Source organism: Elephantulus edwardii, unplaced genomic scaffold (genome assembly GCF_000299155.1).
Source record: "Elephantulus edwardii isolate Elephantulus edwardi_28Jun2011 unplaced genomic scaffold, EleEdw1.0 scaffold00024, whole genome shotgun sequence".
NCBI classification, from domain to species: Eukaryota; Metazoa; Chordata; class Mammalia; order Macroscelidea; family Macroscelididae; genus Elephantulus; species Elephantulus edwardii.
Window position 1 is genome coordinate 24,943,884 of NW_006399774.1, and position 23,546 is coordinate 24,967,429.

The 23,546-nt window shown below is 41.9% G+C and overlaps 1 protein-coding gene across 2 annotated transcripts in view; it reads right to left on the reverse strand.

Annotated features, from left to right (window-relative positions):
* PHF10 (PHD finger protein 10) overlaps positions 1-21,365 on the reverse strand; it is a 42,457-nt gene extending 21,092 nt beyond the window's left edge. For both annotated transcript variants that reach the window (XM_006882791.1, XM_006882790.1), the window contains exon 1: positions 21,263-21,365. The gene's annotated coding sequence lies outside the window, so the exon portion shown is untranslated. The remainder of the gene's footprint in view (positions 1-21,262) is intronic.
* Positions 21,366-23,546: the final 2,181 nt, after the last annotated feature.

A 23,546-nucleotide genomic window follows, 5' to 3' on the forward strand; every position in this document is an offset into this window, starting at 1 on the left:
AACAACAACAACAACAATAGTTTTTGCCTCTCTCACTCTCCAACTTACTTCCCTAATAAACCCCATTCTCAGTACCACATTCTGAGTCTGTGAACAAACCATGAATAAGCAAACGTCTTACTGCTGGTGTGGTTCTAAGGCACCATGGGGATGGACTATGGGCTCTTTATCTGCTTTCTGCTCTGGTTCACTAAGAGGCTATGTGATTTTTACTTCCTCCAGCTCTTTCAGGAAAACTTTCATGGCCCTGTGTCCCTATGTCCTATTTTCCACTTTTAGACAGTGGTATAGCCAAACAATGCTTTTTCGGGTATAAAAGGAATGATCTAACATTTACGACTTCATAATATAGATAAGCCTTGAAAGTACGATAGTAAGTCAGAGGTCAGTTACAAAAGACTACATATCATATGATTCTATGGAGATGAAGCAAATACCAGAATAGTCAAAGCCAGAGACAAAAAGTCAGTAATTTATTACGTAGGGAGCTCTGGTGGCCTAGTGCCAAGATGCTGTGCTGCAATCCCAAAGGCACAAGGTTTGAGGCTACCAGCTGCTTTATGGGAGGATAGGCAATCTCCTCCTGTGTGATTAACTGCCTCTGAAAACCTACCGGAGGGACAGCTATGGGTTGGTTCTGACTCTATGGTACACAACAACAATAGGGGAGGGGGAGCAGAAAATGGGGAGATTGGGGAAAAGTAAATAAACGTCCTACCTAGGTTTCTTTTTGAGGTCATCAAAATGTTCTAAAATTGACAGACACATCTCTGTGACATATCAGCAACCACTGAATTCTATATTATAAATGAGTGCACAGTATAGTATGTAAATTATAATTCAGTAAAGCTATTCTTTTTAAAAATATGCCTCAGCACTATCATGTTTATAAGCATTTATCCTTGGCAATGAGATTCAAACACAAAGAAGTCTTCTACAAGAGAAAAACCTTATGATTTAATTAGGAAAACAGATCATGTCTTAGCTAGGCTTTTAGGATTTATTCACTGCAAACACCTTTTATAAGACAAGTGATGACCCTGCACATGAACCTCACCCGATGGCCTGCACTGGAATCAGATCGATTACATCTGTGGAAAAAACTGTTGGAGCATCTCAGTAACAGCTGTAAAACCTAGGCCAGGTGCTGAACTACTCATTATTACTAGCAATATATTGTTAGTCTTATTGGAAAAAATAAGTGATACATAACTTATTTTTTATCATATAGGATGTAATTATAAAGAGCCCGGGCAGCTCAGTGGCTAAACACTTGGCTACTAACTGAAAGGTCGGCTGCTGGAATCCACCAATCTCTCCTCAAGAAAAAGGCCTCGGAGGGTTCAGAGCTATAGAACATAGGGTCCCTACAAGTCACAGGCAACTCAACAGCGTCCTGTACCATAAAACAGTGTCAAGCCGTAACAACGACAGTTAGGGAGCTCTGGTTATCTAGTGGTTAAGAAGTTGCACTGACAAACCAAAGGGCAGGTAGTTAGAATACATCAGCTGCTCTGCAAGAGAAAGACAGGCTATCTTCTCTCCTCTGATTTACAGCATCTGAAAACCCGCTGGAGGGTCGGCTATGAGTCAGTTAGGACTCAATGGTACTCAACAAGCTTCCATGATGTATGCTGGATGAGAACCGAGTAATATAATATCATGCTGTCTGCTACAACGCACTCCCTATACTATAGACCTCAAATAAGTACTTTATAAATGTCTGAGCTAATTTTAACTAGCCCATGGAAGAAGTGGGGGAAAAAATAAAAGTGCCCAAGGTCACCTAGCCAGTAACAGAGTGAAGACCCAAAGTCAAGTTAGACTTGAACCCTGAGGCTTCTGTAAGCTAATTTGTGTTCACCAGCTAGCTGTCTTGCAATGAGAATTGAGAATCGGCCACATCTCCACAATGATCAAGGTAACTTAACAGGTGGCTCCAGACCTGGCAGTTGTGGAAAAAGGGAAGAGACACAGCAGGCAGAGGTGTGGCATGGATATGCAAAAGAAGGTGCTAAATCCTTCAGGAGCCTAACATGAAGAGCACTGAGGACCAGGAAGGGTGAGTCAGAGGAGGCTCTTCACTTTCTAGCAAGAGGAGACAATCAAGGCCACCTGCTGAAGTGCTTGAAGAGGAAAAGGAGAGGGTAAAACCAGGCTGCTCCTTGGAAGCAAGGATTGTTTTTCTTTAATTATTAATTTCAATGAACATTTACAGAGATTTTGGATTTCCATTCATTCATTGTTGCACTTTTCTGCCCACCCCCACCCCCAGTATGCTCTTCTCTTTGAAAACTAAAAGAAAAAATCCTTCATTGGTATACAATCCCCCTGCACCCCACCACCCCACCACGAGTATATTCCACTCTGCAACTTTCATTCTGGACTCTTATGATAATCAAAATGTCCTATAATATATTGCTTTTAAACTGTTGTCTCCCTCATCCGTTTCAATGCAGTACACATATGCATCCAGTTTTTCTCATTCTTACCCCAACCCTGATGTCAGTCCCATTCTACAGCAGTGGCACTATGCAGTGTTTGTCCTTTTGTGACTGAGATACGTCACTCAGCATCATGTCCTCCAGAGTCACCCATTTTGAATAATATTGCATGAGTTCCTTGCTCTTCAATGCAGCGTAGTATTCCATTGTGTGAATATACCACAGCTTCTCTATCCATTCGTTTGTTGATGGGCACTTAGGTTGTTTCCAACTCCTTGCTATTGTGGACAAAGCCACGATAAACATGGGTGTGAATATATCTGCTTGAGGGGCGGTTGTGGTCTCTTTAGGGTATATTCCCAGTAGTGGAATTGCTGGGTCAAATGTTATTTTTATTTGCAACTTTTTGAGAATGGGCCATAGTGGTTGCACCATTTTACATTTCCACCAAGTGAATAGAGGTTCCAGTCTCTCCACAACCTCACCAGCATTTGCTGCTTGCTCTTCTGTTAAATTTTGCTAGTCTTACTGGGGTGAGATGATATCTCATAGTTGTCTTAATTTGCATCTCTCTTAGAGCTAGGGATTGTGAACATTTCTTCATGTGTTTGTTGGCCATCTGAATGTCTTCTTTGGTGCAGTGTCTGTTCACACCCAGTGCCCATTTTTTTATTGGATTATTTACCTTTATCTTGTTGGGTGCGCAAGTATTTTATAAATTCTAAATAAAAGTCACTTATCTGACATGTTATTACCAAATATTTTTTCCCCAGTCTGCGTCTTCCCTTTTTACCCTGTTGGAGAAGTTTTTGGATGTACATAGGGATTTGATTCTTAGAAAATCTCATTCATCTATTTTATCCTCTCCTGGTTGTAGGTTTTTCAGGAGGCTTGGAAGACTGTTGATGCTGTGGATTAGGACTTCTAGAGTTCTTCCAAGCTTTTCTTTAATGAAGTTTATAGTCCTTGGCTTTAGTCCTAGGTCCATGTATATGGAGTGAGGTGTGGCTCTTGCTTGAGTCTTCTGCAGATATTTTTCCAATTTTGCCAGCACCATTTGTTAAAAAGGCTGTCGTTTCCCCACTTAACTGATTTCATCTTCTTGTCAAAAATCAGTTGACCGTAGGTAGGTGGGCTAATTTCTGGCTTCTCAATTCTATTCCATTGATCTATGTGTCTGTCATTGTACCAGTACCATGCTATCTTACTACCACGGCAGTGTAGTAGGATTTTAAATCAGGGAGTGAGATGGGAGGCAAGGATTTTGAAGCTTCGTCTGACATACTTTGGGCATGTTGCAAGGCGGGACCAGTCATCATGCTTGGGAGGGTGGAGGGACAGTGCAAGCCTCTCGATGAAATGGACTGACACAGTGACTGGGTAATGGGGGGTTGGTGTGTCAGAGACAATAAGGTTGGTACAGGACAGAGCAGGTTTCAGGGCTATTGAATACAGGGTCGCTATACGTCACAAGCGACTCGACGGCACATGACAACAAGTACTGACATGAAAAAGGAAGAGGACTGTGAAGCTGTCAAGATGGCGAAGGGGGGAGGGAAGCTAAGATGTACCTGAGCAGAGAGCCAAGGACATTCTAGCTGTTCAGTCACAATCACGCCTGCAGTGCACTGTCCTGCAGCCAGAAGGCAGCATGGACAATGCACAGGAAGTGATTGGCTCTGTAATTCACACCACAAATTGGTGGCAGAACTTCATCAAACTGTGATATCCTCTCCCCCCTTATTGCACAACTGCCTAGGTCAAAGTCAACACCGTCTGTGTCCATTTGAGAACCATGCAGTCACTCAGTGGTAGAGTTCAGCTGCCAGCACACAGGCATGCAGTGCGAGTCCATCAGCTGTTCTGCAAGAAAGAGACGGGCAATTTTCTGCAATGTACACCCTCTAAAAACCTACTGGAGGGTCAGTCATGAATCAGTTCCAACTAGATAGTACATAACAACAACATGTCACTTTATAACGCTGGAATAACAAGTCCCTAACAGTGACTGAATGCAATGCCATTGTGATGTCACCTTTATCCAGTCAGAGCGGTTGTATGCCGGTCATTGCCAGGTCTGCAAAGGAGCCCTAGTGTCGTGCTGCATAATGTGCCAGGCTGCTAATCAGAAAAAACCTACGGTTCAAAGCCACCAACCACTACTCAGAAGAGAGATGGATCATGAAGATTCACAGCACCAGAAGTCCAGGAGAGCATCACCAAGTGGACCCAACAAGGCAGTAGCAGGCTTGCTTCAGTGGGCCAGGCTTGAGTGACAAGGAAGCACGCCGTAGGAGAGTGCTCACAGACTCAGTATCTTCCCACCTGGATCTCTCCTGAAGCTAATTAAATAATTTTTTAAATGCTTCATTATTGGGATTCCTTTTCTCATGTAAATATTATCAACAAATATTTCTTCATTTCAAATCTAAGCATGTAATAGACATTATCAAGAATATTTTGCTAAGTAAAATAAAAAGAAACTTGAGAAAAATTAAAAAAATAAAACTGGTAATTTGAATATCCTATTTCCCAATCTCAACACACATATTCACCCGGTAAACTCAGGACTAGACTTAAGAGGACATCAAAGCCAACTGCCCTAACAAGGTCCAAAGACAACATCCAATATCCTATTCTGGTGAGTAGTAACTGGGATCTTAAAAGCTTCGGAGCAGCCATTAAGATCTGTGTTACAAAAGGAAAAAAAACACACATGGCACAGATAACCCAAATAAGAAAAGAGAGATGTGAAATCCCAACAGAACAAGATGAAATTAAATCTATAATATCTAAATACTATGAAAATCTATACTCTGATAAATTTAAAAACCTAGAGAAATGGGAAAATTCCTGATATTCATGCCCTACCCAGACTGACCCAGAGAGATGCAGAACAGACTCATCACAAAAGAAGAAATTGAACAGGTCATAAAAAAGACATCCCCACAAAAAATTTCCTGGACCAGATGGCTTCATGTCTGTATTCTAGCAAACATTCAGAGACGATCTATCACCAATTCTACTTAAATTATTTTAAAAAATAGAAAAGAAGAAACACTCTCAGAGTTATCCTATGAAGCAAACATGACACTAGCACCAAAACCAGGCAAAGATATTACCAAAAAAGAAAACTAAAGAGCAGTAACTCTCATGAACATAGGTGTAAAAATCCTTAACAAAATACTGGCCAATAGAATCCAACAGTCCATCAAAACAATTATTCACCATGGCCAAGTGGGATTAATAAAAGGCATACAAGGATGGTTCAACATAAAACAATCAACATAATTCATCACATTAACAAATCAAATAATAAAATCCATAGGATCCTAGCAATTGATGCAGAAAAGGCCTCTGACAAAATCCAGCACCTACTTCTGATTAAAACACTCAGCAAAATAATAGAAGGGAATTTCCTCAACATAGTGAAAAATATATACGCAAAACCAAGAGTTAGTGGCAAAGAAGCTACAATGCAATCCTGAAGGAGCGTGGTTCGAATTCACCAGCTGCTCTGCTGGAGAAAGTGGGGCAATCTCCTTCTGTGCCAATTGGATACAATTAGACAGTACACACCAAGAAAAACAAAAACAACCAAGAGTCACTATCATTCTCAATGGACAAAGACTAAAAGCATTCTCCTTGCGAACAGGGACCTGACAAGTATCCCCACTATCACTACTACTATTCAGTATTGTATTGGAAATATTAGCTAGGGCAATATGACAAGAGAAGGAAATAAAAGGCATCCACATCAGAAAAGAGACAGTTAAACTGTCACTATATGCAGCTGACATGACAGCATATACAAAACACCCCAAGGACTCAACAAAAAAATAGTTTGAGCTAAAAGACCAATTTAGTAGAGTGGCAGGATACAAGATCAATATACAAAAGTCAGTGGGATTTCTTTACACTAACAAATCACAGATGAGGAAACTAAGATAGCAGTAACCATTTACAATTGGTCTTGTTGTTGTTATGTGCCATCAAATCACCTGCAACTCACAGCAACCTGATGTGCAACAGCTCTGAAGCATGCCTTATCCTGAGCCAGTCTCACTGACTCCAACACATCTATTCCTATTGCCCTAGTTACTGCTTAAATCCATCTCATCCAGGGTCTTCCTCTCCTTAGCTGTCCCTCTACCCCTCCAAGCATGATGTCCTTCTCCAAGGATTGGTCCCTCCTGGCCACATACCCAAAGTACGTGAAACACAGCCTCCAAATCCTATCCTCCAAGGAGAAACTTGGTTTCATCCTCTCTAAGACAGACCTATTTGTTTTCTTGGTAGTCCATGGTATGTATGTTCAAGACTCTTCTCCAGCACCACAACTCCAAAGCATCAATTCTTCTGTCATCCTTAGTCCCTGTCCAACTTTTTGATGCACAGCAAGTAACTGCAAAGACCATGGCCTGAATTAGGTGCATCTTAGTCTCTAGACTGACATCATTGCTTCTCAGTATTCTGTAGAGGTCCCTGAAAGCAGATTTACCTAATGCAATTAGTCTTTTGATTTCCTGACTGCTGGTGCCAAGAGTGTTGATTGGAAGCCAAGTAAGCTGTGACTGTTAACAACCTCAATCTCTTCTCCATCCATCATGATACTGCCAATTACCCCAGTGGTGAGAATCTTTTATGTGTGTGTTTGTGTTAAAATTACAATTAAAATTTTATTTAAAAAAAACTCAACAACATATTTACAACAGCAGAATTTAAAACAAAAATGAAAAATACACTTACTCCATACTTACCAACACTATTAAATTCCAAAGACTAGGTTGTTAAGCAAAAATTAGCACTATGTAAAAGCAGAGGAAGGCATCATCACATAACTGCCAGATCACAGGAACCTATGGCCCAGCAAATGACACATAACCAGCACAGTCAGGTTATTCTAGCCTCACTACACGGTGTTTATTACTGCCATATTGGCATCATTACTGTGCAAGATAGTTTTTACTATTGTTGTAAATGTGCAATGTCAGATAACAAGACTTACTAAGTGAGGATGATGTACAAATTGATTACATAAAAACATTGTCACGTCCTTACAACCACCTCATAAAGCATACAAACACCACTGGAATCAAGCGTCTTCATTACAATTTTCTATTTCATTCACTCCATTTTCTGAACACATTCTATGGGTAAGCCATCAGGCAGCTATAGCTACTATGTCTAGTAATAAACAGAACAGTCTCTAATCTCCAGAGCTTACAATCCAGTTAGGGTAAGACACACACTCAACAAAATAAGTATTTATCTTATGTAACATATTTATGTTACACAACAAAAAGTCACGTTATGGAAGTGGGGCAAAAAGGGAAAGCTTCTATATAATCCCCAAGGCTGCAGCTTGGGAAAAAGTAGAAACAAAAAACCCTCAAGCCGACTGGGGTCACGGGTATTCTGAGTTGAAGAAGTGAAGATTATGTCTCAACATTCACTAAAGGATTACCTAAGAAGATAACAGGATAGAGTAAAACTGCCTTAGTTTTCAAGGCTGCTGCTTTATAAAAGCAAACTGCTATATCTTTCTTTTGTGGACAGGCTAGTGGGTCTAACATTCAATGTTTGGCTTAACCGACAAATGTTTAACCACTTTGCCAGAGGATTTCTTTTCGGAAAACAATACAGATGCTAAATTATATTTTAATAAAAAGCAAAGTTTAAAGGATGCAAATTTCTGGTTTGACTGGAAAGCTCATAGTTCTGAGTAGTATTTCTAATTGGAATCTATACCACTATGTGCTTTATGCTCATACTAATGAGTAAGGTCCCTATTATACATTTGAGTATGAACATGTAAGTGTATATATGTGTTTACACACCCATGCTATTTATATACCCAAAGCTCTTAGGTCGATTCCAACTTATAGTAACTCTAAGGTTGTAAATCTTCACTGGAGAAGACTGTCCAACTTGAAGTAAGGACTTCCTGGTTAGCAGTGCAACACATGCAACCACGGCTTTCACACACACACCCCCACACCCCCTGCTACACACACCCACACTCATACGCCCCCCCCAATAACACACCCCCATACACACCCAAACACAGTACTTCCATTTATTTGGCTGTAAGGAGATAATTCTTGCTTATAAATTCTTTTATCTAGTTTCTACAAGAACTATCAATGCAACTGTGAAGCAGTTGATTGCTGCCAAGCATATTTCTAAGTAAAATACTCTTCAGAAAAAACTCTATCACATAAGTAAGAATATCCTGGTTAAATTAAATGTAGAACACAATAATTAAGACTGAAAGGGAACTGCCATTTCATGTCTAGAAAATAAGACAAAATGAAATATCCATCCCTCACCCCTGCTCTACTGCATATTCACAAGAATGAAGCCTGCCTAACACCTGAAACGATGTGCCACCACATCTAAGAAATCAAAGTTTAACTGCTGTTTATTTCAATATAAAGTTCCTTCATTGCACATTTTACACAGGTGGTGTTTCTGTTAAAGCTATCCAGCCCGAGAGACTCTTTAATTACAGTAAATCCTAGGCACCCACACAGTGTGAGAGTAAATGACACCAGTGGTTCATCACATGTTCCTCATTTGTTACGGGTAAATTCTGAGATAATGGGAAGCCAAAGGCCTCTTGGTCACTCAGGGGATTCTCCAGCAGATATCTGCATTTCTGAGGAGATCCTTGGCCTCCCCATCTCTTATCATGTCCACTAGATGACTCAGGGAGTTTGGACTTCAGGTAAAGCACATGATATGGCCATGGTGTCAGGAATGTGTTCATGTCACAGCTCTCTCTAGAGAGAAGCCTTCCACCAAGATAAACAGATTACCTCAATAAAGACTATTATAGAAATAGGGAGTTCTGCTGGGTTCATGGTAAGGAGTTGCACTGCCCACCCAAAGGCATGCAGTTCAAATCCCCCAAGTTCCTCAGGACAAAGATGGGCAATCTCCTCCATTATGTGATTTCATAGCTTCCAGAGCCCACAGAAGGGTCAGCTGGGAGTCAGTTCTGACCTGATGGCAATGAGCTCAGATGGAGACAGTGGTTATGTGCACTGCCCAGTGTGCTCCCTGTACCTCCACTTCCTCTCCCTTTCACCAATTCCTGCTCTAAAAAATCAAGTGGAGAATTTTGTCCAAAATGTCACTAGCATTCTCAGACTTCTTTAATAAGAAGTCTATCCATGGATAATGCCAAATAGAAAATAATTTAAAAAGGAAGCATAGCTTTTCTTTGGAAAGCATTACCTAATTGTTACAACAGAATTTTTCTCCTAGTTCTACTTCACTCTTATCTTGATATAAGATACATTATCATGAGAACTGTCAGAGGCCTGGCTGACTTGCAAGGCAAGATTAGCACTACATTTGTAAAACCAGCGGAACTGATTCCATCTTGGCTAGAATCATCTCGAAAGGAAACCTAAATGAGATAATGTGATTACCCCTGCAGGTGTGTTTTTCGAAAACCTATATAAGCCTTTTTAGAGATAATAAAAGGGGGGGATTCATGATCAACAAGGAGGCTCTCTGCGTCTTCATTAATCCTCGTCCCTTCTCTTGACAGAAGTGTTTCAATATATCGGGGCAGGACCTCGATAGAGAACCTGACATATAGCAGCCATAAAAACAAACTGAACTTTAAATTTGTCATCAATTAAAACTTGCTTATGTGCGTTATTTCTGCTGAATTACTCAACTTCCTACTCTATCACATTTTCTGGTCCCAAGGCTCCTTGCATAAACTCTGACTTATTTCTGCATGCTCCTAGATCTTGACAACAGTAGTTACTTTTATAATTAGAAACATATACATTTCCCTATAACTTTAACCCTGATCAAGTTATTGTTAGTAATCAGAATGCTTAATATTTAGTAGAGATTTTGTAAGTCAACAAGTCTTAGGATAAATGGCTACAATACCTCTGTAATTTTCACAGATCGTGTTTCTGGCATCAGCTATTTTCTAAAGTAAGCCACGTAAAGGCCTACTTCAGGATCAAAAGAATATACCCAATATTCTAAATATTTCTTGGGATTATAATGAAATGTGATACTGGGAACACAGAATGACTAGAGAGTCCATGCAAGAACCATCGGCAGCTCACACAATATTCCCTGAATATCAAAACCAAAGCCACTGGTATCAAAGTCAATTCTGACTCACAGCAACTCAGAAGACAAAGGACCAACAAAGTTTCCAAGGCCTGTGAGCTTGATGGGAACACCTGTGCCCTCATCCACCAGGAAGCACCTGGTGGGCTGAAACTGCTGATCTCTGAGATAGCAACTGAGCGCAATCAGGGCTCCTAATACTTTCGTACAAGAACAGAACAGTGTCCTTAACTCGCTAAACACAGCACAGTGATGCTTAACGTAAAATTAGGAATGAGGCTGGTCAATTTCTTGATTTAACTCGTGGTACTAGGGATATTGTAGCTAATGTTAGTTGGACCTTAGCTGAAAGCAGGGAATACCAGAGGAATATATATCTGTGTTTCATTGATTATGCCAAGGATGTGTCCTGTCTCCATACCTTTTCAATCTGTATGCAGAACAGATTATCAGGGAGGCTGGGCTCTGTGAGGAGAAATATGGGGTCAGGATTGGTGGAAGATCTATCAACAATCCATGTCATGCAGATGACACAACCCTGCTTGCTGAAACTGAAGAGGACCTGAAGTGCTTGCTGCAGAGGGTCAAGGACTGCAGCCTACAATATGGATTGAGGCTCAATGTCAAGAAGACAAAGACTGTCACTAGACCAATTGGCAGCATCAGGATGGATGGTGAAGAGACTGAAATTGTTCACAGCTTTAGTTTGTTTGGCTCCACAGTCAACACTCTTGGCACCAGCAGCCAGGAAATTAAAAGGTGCATTGCCATGGGCAAAGTCTGGTGTTAGGGACCTCTCCAAAGTACTGAAGAGCAATGGTGTCTCTCTGGAGACTAAGGTGCGTCTGATACAGGCCATGGGGCCAAGGTCTTTGCAATCACTTGTTATACATCAGAAGGTTGGACAATGACTAGGGAGGATAGAAGGAGAATTGATGCCTTTGATCTGTGGTGCTGGAGAAGAGTATTGAGGGTACCATGGACTGCTAGGAAAACAAACAGATTCATCCTGGAAAGAGTTAAACTGGGCGGCTCCTTGGAGGCAAGGATTCTGAGCCTTCGTCTGACATACCTTGGACATGTTGTAAGGAGGGACAGGTCCTTGGAGAGGGACATCATGCTTGGGAGGGTGGAGGGACAGCGCAGGAGGGGAAGACCCTCTATGAGGTGGACTGATTCCATGACTGGGGTAATCGGGATGGGAGTCAGAGACAGTCCGATTGGCACAGAACAGAGCAGAGTTTAAGGCTGTTGTACTTAGGGTTGCTATGAGTCGCAAGCGACTTGACAGCACATAATAACAACAACAACAACACTTCTATTTTCAGGAATATGACTTGGTGATTTTCTTGCTTTTACTATAAGCAAACATCTGCTTTTTAGCTACTCAGAGGAGTAAAGTTATTTAGGCTCCCAGGGAAACCACTGTAAAATTCCCTAATATTTTATAGTTTATTTCTGATCACATGATTACCTGTTGTTGAAGTTCACTTGTCTCATGTGTCACTATTTTCAAATTCAATAGAGTAGTTTCCCAAATCCTGACTAGTTTGGGAACTGTATTGTTGTGATTACTGCCAATTTGATGAGTTTCTTCTACTGTTTAAGAGTATTTCTATTTTTAATCTATTGGTTATTTCCACAATTGAGAAATAGCTTTAATCTGTTCTTTTCCCTAAAATACTTCACTGTCAGAGGCTTTGAATACTAATGAATGAAAGAAAGCCAGATGAGTTATGGGAGGATAACAAGAATATCATGCAGGAAGAGTGCAAAAAGGTCATTACAAAGACAGAGAAAGAAGAAAAGGCCAAGATGAATGTCAGGAGAAACTCTGAATATTGCACTAGAGAGCGAGAAACCAAAGCAAAGCGAAGAAATCAAGATATTAAGGAGCTAAACAAAAGATTCCAAAGGGCAGCGCAGGAAGACAAAGTAAAGTATTACAATGAAATGTGCAAAGAGATGAAGTCAGAAAATCAAAGGGGCCTATCTCACTCGGCATTTTTCTCTTTTTATTATTATTATTAATTTTAATGAAAATTTACAGAGATTTTCGATTTCCATTCATTCACTGTTGCACTTTTCTCCCTGTCCATCCCTGTCCTCCAGTTCGTTCTTCTCTTTGAAAAGTAAAAGGAAAAATTCTTTCATTGTTACACAATCCCTCCTGCCAAGTTCACTTCACTATGCAGCCTACGTTCTGGACTCCTGTCATGACAATAATACTTAATCATATATAACTTTTAAACAGTTCTCTCTCTCTAGACATCCTAATCCACAATATCTACAGTCTTCCAAGCATCCTGAAAAAATCTACAACCTGGAAAGGATCAAATAGATGAATGGGATCTTCTGAGAATCAAATCCCTATGCAGATCTAAAAACTTCCCCAACAGGGTAAAAAGGGAACCCACAAACTGGAGAAAAGTATTTGGTAATGACATGTCAGATAAGGGACTTATATCTAGAATTTATAAAATACTCTAGCATCACAACAAGATAAAGGTAAACAACCCAATTGAAAAATGGGCACAGGATATGAACAGACACTTCACCAATGAAGACATTCAGATGGCTAATAAGCACATGAAGAAATGTTCAAAATCCCTAGCTCTAAGAGAGAAGCAAATCAAGACAACTATGAGATATCATCTCACCCCGTAAGAGCAAAATTCAACAGAGCAGCAAGCAACAAATGTTGGCAAGGTTGTGGAGAAACCAGAACCCTTATTCACTGTTGGTGGGAGTGTAAAATGGAGCAGTCCCTACAGAAGGCACTTTCTCAAAAAGCTGCAAACAGAAATACTATTTGACCCAGCAATTCCACTATGGGGAATTTACCCTAAAGAAATCACAACTGACACATCCAAACAGATATATGCACACCCATGTTTATCGCGGCTTTGTTCACAATAGCAAAGAGTGGGAACCAACCCAAATGCCCATCAACAAATGAATGGTTACAGAAGCTGTGGTATATTCACACAATGGAATACTACACTGCACTGAGAAGCAAGGAACTCATGCAATATTCAAAATGGATGACCCTGGAGGACATTATGCTGAATGAAAGATCTCTATCACAAAAAGACAAATACTGCTGGGCATTTCTTAAGCTGAAGGAACTGAAGAACAAATTCAAGCCTCAAATTGCAATACTTAATGATGCTTTGGGCAGAATATTAAATAATCCAGGAAGCATCAAAAGAAGATGGAAAGCGTATACAGTCATTGTACCAAAAGGAACTGGTGGACACAAGCATTTCATGGAACAACATATGAGCCAGAGCCTGTGGCGATGAAGGAAGAAATTTAAGCTGCTCTGAAAGAATTGGCAAAAAACAAGGCCCCAGGAATTGATGGCACACCAACTGACATATTTCAACAACTGTAATTGCCCTAGATGTGCTTCACCAAGTTGTGTCAAGAAATCTGGAGGACAACCACCTGGCCAACTGACTGGAAAATATCTGTATTTGTTCCTATCCCAAAGAAAGGTGACCCAACAAAGTGTAGAAATTATCAAACAATATCATTGGTATCACATGAAAGCAAATTCTGCTGAAAATTATCCAAACACAAGTGAACAGCACATCAACAGAAAACTGTCTGAAATGTAGGCTGCGTTTAGAAGATGCCATGGTACTAGTGTTATTATAGCAGATGGATCTTGGCTGAAAGCAGAGAGCACCAAATGAATGTCTACCTGTGTTTCATTGACTATGCAAAGGTGTTTGACTGTGTGGATCACAACTGTGTGGTTGACTCTGAGAAGAATGGGAATCCAAGAATAGTTGATTGTGCTTATGAGAAGCCTATACTTGGACGAGGTGGCAGTGGTGAGAACAGAGCAAGGAAATAATGCATGGTTCAAAATTGGGAAGGGTGCATGCCAAGGATGTGTCCTATTTCCATCTCTTTTCAATCTATATGCAGAACATATTATCTGGGAGGCTGGGCTCTATGAGGAGAAATGTGACATCAGGATTGGAGGTAGACTCATCAACAATTTGCATTATGCAAATGGCACAACCCTGCTTGCTGAAACTGAGGAGGACGTGAAGCGCTTACTGCAGAAGGTCTGCAGCCTTCAATATAGATTGAAGCTCATTCAAGAAAACAAAGATTCTCACCTTTGGGCCAATTGGCAGCACCATAATAGATGGTGAAGAGATTAAGACTGTTAACAGCTTTAGTTTGCTTGGCTCCACAATCAGCACTCTTGGTACCAGCAGCCAAGAAATCAAAAATAGAACTGCACTGGGAAAATCTGCTGCCAGAGAAGACCTCTCCAAAATACTGAAGAGCAACAGTGTCAGTCTAGAGACTAAGGTGCGCCTGATCCCAACCACAGTCTTTCCAGTTACTTGCTATGCATCAGAAAGCTGGACAATGACTAGGTATGGCAGAAGGAGAACTGATGTCTTGAACTGTGTGTGGTGCTGGGGAAAAGTGTTGAATATATACCATGGACTGCTAAAAGAACAACCTGGTTCATCCTGGAAAGGGTGGAACTAGGCTGCTCCTTGGAGGCAAGGATTCTGAAGCTTCATCTAACCTACTTTGGATATGTTGCAAGGAGGGGCCAGTCCTTGGACAGGGACACCATGCTTGGGAGGGTGGGTATACAGCTCAGAGGAGGAAGACCCTTGATGAGATGGATTAATTCAGTGACTGGGGTAAAGGGGGTAGTACATATGTCAGAGACAATAAGATTGGCCCAGGACAGAGCAGGGTTAGGGCTGTTTTACCTAGGGTCGTTATGAGTCACAGGTGCCTCCACAGCACATCCTAACAATCTTTTCAACCATGAAACATCTTTCCATTTGTTATTCAGGGTTAGAAAGGAGTGGATTCTTTAGTGACTGCTCAAAGCCACACTCTCCTATATTTGGAGGAGGTTTACATGATGGAAAGAACACATAACTGGTATGTTTCAAGATGACTTTTACAACATAAATTCTAACTGTGATAAGAAATAATGCCGAGCAAATTCCAACTATTAATACAGATCATAGATGTATTTTCTGGCTTTGTTTTCTCACACACAGAATCAATGAAAGTACTGCTTTCATTCAACTGTTCATTCTTGATGAGTGTTCTAGCTCTGATGCAATATATAATCAGTGGTTCTGAATTAGGAATACGAAAATCAGTTTTCTTCCCTAGGATTTTAACCTTGGCATTTGATGTGTTTTTCCACAACTTTATTTTATAAATTACTGGATAATAATGGTTCACAGATGTGCTATAAGGCTCTTTTGGAGTGCCAATATAACATACAGTGAATTATTAATGGCTTACATACTAATAACTGGAGGAAGTATAGTATTTTGCATTTTGGTATCAAATTTTCTCTTCAGACCAAAGACATATTATTTTCATTAGATGCTTGTACACACAGAAAGTATATTCCTTTTGGAAAAATTTTGTGGACTCATTGGGTAGTTGTGACATTTCCACAGCTGTGAATTTGTTTCCATTTATCTGAATGATCCCCAGGAATCTTTTTTAAATAACCAAGGAACCACTGGGCTTGAAAGGTGACATTTTCAGATGTATAATTCCATTTAAGAACATAGATCTGATTCTTTGCTTCAATTTCAATATTTTCCAGTGGAGGCAGTTTCTTTTCAACTGTGGCATTTATACAATATACACTGGACTACATATACCAACTTTTTCTAAAAACCTAGGCTTGGTCCTAACTTTTAAGTAGTAAGTAGTCTCTGGTAAGAGTTTGTATTTTTTCCTCTGGGAAACATCTTCAATTCTTTCACCTAAACTGGAAAAGGTTTTCCAGACAACTAATCTATAGGTAAAGCTTGTTCTTTCCTGATCCCACATGAGACCATCTTCTGTTCCAGGACGAGAGTTGCTGATTATTACTGCCTTGTCTTCAGCTTCTAAATGTGCTTTTGAGGTATCCATTTGAGATTTGGTAATCTGAAAAAATCACATTACTGACAGACTCATTGCTCCAGTCCCACTTCAGCATGAAGCTGTCATCTATAATGCTGACCTCTGTTATTTTGAGAAGACTTTAGAATTTCTTCAGCTGCAGTTGTGGTTGACATCCAGGAAGGCCCAGCAACGAGCACCAGGGTCGGGATTGCAGAGTGGGCTGGCCACCAGATTCGCAGTTCGCATCTCTGATTCACTCACCGCTGCTTCCTCCACCAACTCAGTCTTCGTCTTCTGGAAGTTCAGCTTCAGTCTGTACTGAACACTGCAGTCCGTGAACTTCTGCAGCAAGTGCTTCAGGTCCTCCTCAGTTTCAGCAGGCAAGGTTGTGTCCTCCAGTCCGAATGCCATATTCATCTTCATAAAGCCCAGCTTCCCAAATGATCTGTTCTGCATAAATGATTGAAAAGGTATGGAGACAGGATGCATCCCTGACACAGTTCCTTCTTGATTCTGAACCATTCAGTGTTTCCCTGTTCTCTTCTGAGGACCGCTTTCTGGTCCAGGAAGAGGTTTTGCGTAAGTACAATCAAGTGTTCTGGGATTCCCATTCTCCTCTAGGTTAACCACAACTTGTCATGATCCACACAGTCAACAGACAACCACAAACTGAGATAACTTAGGAATATACCTAACTAGAGACACAAAGACCTTTACAAAGGAGAGTACAAAACACTTCTGCGAGACACAATAAAAGACCTAAAAAACCGGAAAATGTTCCCTGTTCATATAGGACTGGAAGACTCAATATAGTAAAACGACAATCTTACTAAAAGCAATATAGAGTTTAATGCAATCCCAGTACAGATATCACACTCATTTTTCAAAAAGACAGAAAAGGCAATTGTCAATTATATTTCTCAAGCACTTCTGACAAACAAGAACGAAGTGGGAGGCATAGCAGCACTCCCTGATCTCAAAACCCACTACAAAGCTGTAATAACCCGAACCGCATGGTACTGGGACAATAACAGGCACAGAGACCAATAGACTGGAATCAAGAACCCAGAAATTAATCCATTTATCTATGGGCAAACTGATATTGGACATGGAAACAAAACCTATCAAATGAGGAAACAACAAGCTCTTCAATAAATAGTGCTGGCAAAACTGGGCTGCTACCTGAAGGAAGCTGAAGCAGGATCCACAACTCTCATCATACACAAAATCAACTCACGGTGAACCATTGACCAGGCGATAAAGACCCTAACGTTAAAGATCATGAGACAATGTAGGACCAAGCATAGAAGGGCTAGCTCACGGTATAAAAGGCAAACACAGCCAGAAATAACCAACCAGGAGACAGTAAAATTGATGAATGGGACCTTCTAAAGATTAAATCCGTATGCACATCAAAAACATTTTGTAACAGAGTGAAAAGAAAAACTACTGAGTGGGAAAAAACATTTGACAATCCCATCTCAGTGAAGGGTCTCATAACAAGAGTTTACAGAATTCTACAGGGCCTCCACAAGAAAAACACTGATAAACCAATTACAGAATGGACAAACAACATGGAAAGACCTTTCACAGAGGACGATAATCTGGATGGCCAGCAGATACATGAAGAAATAAATGCTCAAAATTACTGCCAATAAGAAAAACGCAATTCAAAACCACAATGAGATACCATCTCACTCCAGCAGCAGTGGCAAAGTTTAACAGGACAGCAACTGATAAATGTTGGAGAGGATGTGGAGAGATAGGAACTCTTATACATTGTTGTTGGTATTGTAAAATAGTGTAACCATTCTGGAAGGCAGTTTGGCATTTCCTCAAAAAGCTGAACATAGAAATTCCAAATGACCCAGCTATTCCACTGCTAAGAATATACCATGAGAAAATTAGAAATTAAACACAAAGATCTATACACCAGTGTTAACAGTGCATTACTGACCATTACAAGATCCTACAGTCCAAGTATCCAACCACAATTGAATGGATCGATAAATTGCGGTACCTTCACACGATGGAATACTGCACAGCATGCAGGAGCAATGATTTAGAAAATTACTGTCTAACTTAGGAGGGACTAGCATTATGCTGAGTGAACTAACTCAGTCCCTTAAAGACAAACATCATATAAGACCATTATTGTAGAAACAGAAAGATAACCAGTAAAATAGGTATGAGGCTCCTAAGGCGGGGGAGGGTAGGAGCGGAGGGGTGAGGAAGGGTGGAATCACAGTCGCACAATTTGTTGGGTAGAGGAAGGGGAGTAAAGGATACGGGAAAGATTCAGTGTGAAAAACAATGTATACAAACTTTGTAAGCTAAGCAGTATAAAATAAAATTTATTTCAAAAAAAACAAAACTGTGTTGCAAATACTAGCCTCCAAGCCCCCAGTCTCCATCTTCATCTGGAACAATGAGAGAAGGAAAGACTGTAAGTCCAAAGAACTAAAGGACACTTAACTTAAGTCTTCGCAACTCTGAGATCAGAACGAGAGAGTCCTAGCTCTGCTGACAGCCTGGAAAAGGATCACACTAGAAGGTCCCTAACAGGGTGGGACCAGCCTTCACTATAGATTGCACTCGACATTAAGAAAACAAAAATTCTCACCACTAGACTGATAGGCAGCATCATGATAGATGGGAAAAGACTGAAGCTGTCAACAACTCCATCTCACTTGGATCTACAGTCAGCACCTTTGGTACCAGCAGTCAGACCAGTAGACAGATTATGCTGGGAAAGTCAGCATTCAGGGACCTCTCCAAGTTACTCAAGAGCAATGATGTCAGTTTGAGGACTAAAGTACCTCTGATTCAGGCCATGGTCTTTTTGAGCACTTGCTATGCTGATGAGAGCTGGACAATGAATAAAGATGAAAAAGAAGAACTGATGCCTTTAAGATGCAATGTTGGAGAAAAGTAATGAATATCCCATGGCCTATCTCGGAGAAGGTGCAACCAGAGTCCTCCTTGGAGATAAAGATGACATAGCTCTGTCTCCCATACTTTGGGCATATTGCTAGGAGAGGCTGTTCCTTTAAGAGAGACAATGTGCTTGGAAAGTTGGAGGGTCAGCAAAAGAAAGGAAGATCCTCAACCAGATGGATTGCCCGAGTGACTGCAGAACGGGCTCAACCACATCAGACGTTGAGAGCACAGCACAGGGTGAGGCAGGGTTCAGCTCCGCTGTTCAGAGGCCACCTGAGTCTTACTCAACTTGACGGCCCCTGACAACACAGCGTAGGAGAGCACTCTGGTGGCTTAATGGGAAGGAGCTGCACTGCCAATGGAAAGGTGCACGCTTTGAATCCACCAGCTGCTTCATGGAGAAAGATGGGCAATCTCCTTTTGTGTGATTTACTGCCTCTGAAAATCTGCTGGGGGCTCAGCCATGGGTCAGTTCCAATACCACAGTACACAACAACAGAATGGAAGAAAATGTGAAATCAAACTCAAAATCTTAAGAGAGGCCATGCTTACTGGTCTGGAAGAATGAAAAAAATTCCAGGACTATAGTCCTTAGATATCCTTCAAGCCTGGAACTGAAATCACTTCTAGGACTCAACTTTCAGCCCAACAACAGACAGGCAGGCCTATAAGGCGATCAACACCACCAGAAAGAAGGCACCCATTATATAAGATCAAAGGGCACATGTGCCCAGGGATAAAGTTCAGAAGGCAGGAAGAGGCAGAAAAGAAAAGTGGACACAGGAAACAGAGAGAGGAATGCAAAGAGTGCTGTTCCCAATGTGGGGATTTATAATCAAGGTCTCCAAACAAAATGTGTAGGAATTACTGAATAGAAACCCACTGTACTCTTTAAATTTTCACTCAAATCACAATAGAAAGTTAATTAAATAAATAAATATACATGTAGTCATCCTTCTACATCTCCACGGGCAAAGGAAGACGGGGTGCAATTAAGTGATCAAAGGGATCTCCCAAATGTGAAGAGGATGAGTAAAATGCTATTTAAGTAGCATTACTACTGTTGAATATATAGGGGGTGTGTGTATATTCAACATCTCATCGTCATCAGTGGGAACAATCTCTTAAGTGACCCTCCAGGAATTTTCAAAGGCTTCAATCGCACAGATGACCCATCTTTCTCCCAAGCAATGGCTGGTCAATTTGAACAGCCTGTGGTAGCAGAACAGCTCCTCATCCTGTACACATGCATATTTTTTTTAAAAAACAACACATCCCTACCAGTATATTTGCAGTCATTTTAAAAACTGAAACTTCCATCAAACTACTTCCTCATGAGAGTCTTGTTAAACGCCTTTTTGTATTATCTTGATCCTCAACTTCAGAGTTAAGCAGAACCAAAACCGAGGCAGAAATTCTAAATTATTCTGCCTCTCCTACTTCCCTGCTACCTGACCTCTGCTGTACCATTTCAGTCCTTGGTTTTAAATCTACTGTCATCTAACTACCTAGCGCACAAACACCTCAACACATTGTCACACGCCTACATTTCCCAAAGGGAAAAAGGCAATGTTTTAACACCAGACTGTCACAGTAGTGGCATAAATGTACCAGAAATCACTGAACCACATTACTATAACAGTTTTACAAAGTGACCACAGATCTTGGAATGCAGAAGCGCAATTTTGATATCTCACTGAAAAGCACAATATTCTAAATTTCAAATAACTACCTCTGTTAGAGTGGTAGGCTAAAGCAGTGTGTGTGTGTGTGTCTGTGTGTGTGTGTCTGTGTGTGTGTCTGTCTCTAAAGACAGGACACATACCACAAGACAACATGACCAAGCAGTAAAAGGCCAGTACCTGAGATCCTGACTTGAAGTCTCACAGCTCCTAGAGCTATCTCCTGAGCCCGTTCGCCTCCTTTTGGATGGCTGGGTCCCATCATTCGAATTATCTTCATTATCATCCTGTACATTCGAATTTGAAAAAAAGAAAAGAAGTTGAAAAACAAGGGGGAAAGACAGTATGTTTCCTCCCAGACTTGCCAGAAGGGTCAACAAATTAGGTTTTCCAAGGAAACTAGTTATACAAATGTTACTTCCTGGAACAAAAGTTAAAATTAATCAACTGTGGAGGGGAGTGCAGGGGAATTAATCTACTGTAATACCATCAAAATGAAATTATCCCCTCACCTATAATCCTAAATCCACTTCTGTTACCAAGAGGGGTTAAGATGCCTTCTGCTTTTTAAAATATGCACATAAAAAAAAATAATAAAATAAAATATGCACATAATAAAATTGCTGCATCGCTCTCAAGTCAAAGCAAACCCTCCAACTCTTGGGGAAAAGGGGTGGTAGTGCAGATAGATAACATATAATCTTAACTCCTTTATAATGTTACAAGGCTAACACACAGTCCTTACGGTTTATATTGTTAACAGTCACTTCAGTTTGTGTACACAGTCACGTAATGTAGTTGATCTGATGGCAAATGAAAACAATCAAATGAACAAAATTAAAAAATCTTTTCCAAAACAAATTTTAATGCTATAAGCAATCTGTTAGGAGGCAGTCAAAGAACAGTGAAAGAAATCAGCATTAAAGGGAGCAGTGCCCTTGATGTCAGAGTGGTTCCTGTGTGGTGCAGATGCCCGTTTGGGTTCCTGGCCACAGCACAGGAAACCCAGCTGCCCCTGCACCGTCTTCAGTTCTCTGTGAGGCTACGAGCCACTGCTGCTGCCACTCTCAAACATTTGTCACTCCTGCGCCAGTTCTCCAACCATCATGGACTCTTGCTGAGACCAGTGCCCCTCCTGGAACATGTACAAACTTCATCAGCTCTCCTCTGGCTGTCCTATTTCCAGGGCACCAACAACACAGGCTAACAGAGGACTCATCTAGCTGTCAAATCTAAGCCCTTAACATGGGCACATACTAGGACCAAAACAGGTTACAAACTGTGTTACCTTTTTTACAATATGAAAAGGTTGCAAAAATTAAGACTCGGGGAAGACCCTCTACGCAGTGGACTGATTCAGTGACTGGGGTAATCGGGGTGCGTGTGTGTCAAAGACAATGAGATTGGCACAGGACAGAGCAGAGTTTAGGGTCTAATGGTCGCAAGAGACTCGACGGCACACAACAGCACAACAACGAAAAGGCTCTAAGCCTTTCCAGAGGCTGACTGCCAGCAGAGTTCCCCCCATTAGACACTGCAGTCCCAGCGCTGCGGGAGGAACACCTGAGCCACACTCTAGGCCCTCGAGCACCCCCAGAGGGCATGGGAGCAGGAAGTGCGGCAGGGAGCTGAGCACCTGCACCCCGATGTCTACACCACTGCTGTGAGCTGTCTGCACCCCGACGTCTACACCGCTGGTGTTAGCTGCTGCGTGCACCCGTCTACACTGCTGCTATAAGCTGCTGCGTGCACGACGCCTACACTGCTGGTGTTAGCTGCTGTGTGCACCCCGACGTCTACACCGCTGGTGTTAGCTGCCCCGTGCACCCGTCTACACCGCTGGTGGTCTGCATCGCTGGCGTTAACTGCCGCGTGCACCCGTCTACAGTGCTGCTATAAGCTGCTGTGTGCACCCCGACGTCTACACCGCTGGCATTAACTGCCGTGTGCACCCGTCTACACCGCTGGTGCAAGCTGCTGGCCAGGTCAGCGCCCTGCTGTCCCAGGCGTTGTCATCCCAGCCCCGCAGTGACAGGCCCAGGGACAGGGCAGAGCTCGGCCGGGCTGTGCAAGGGTCACCACCAAGGGGAAGAAAGGCCTCCGCTGTCCGAGGCTGGACCTTCCGGCTGGACGCTCGGCAGCCCAGAAAGGGCCGTAAAGTTTCGGAATCGCCCGTGTCGTTCGCGCCTCTGCGGCCAGCGAAGGTCAGCCTCGGGGCAGACACGAGCCCAGGGGTGGCCATCGCGCGGAAGGCCGCGGAGGGACCCGAGCCCGAGGCGGGGCGGGCACGGAGCAGTCGCTGAGGGAACCCGGCCGCTGAGCCGGGCGATCGGAACCCCGCGGGGACCGGCCGCTGAGAGGGGACGCCGGCCGCGGGGCCACCAGACCCGCAAGGGGCCGACCCTGGCCGCCAGGGCGCCCGCTCCCGGCCGACGAAACAACTTCCCAAAGTGGCGGCAGAAGC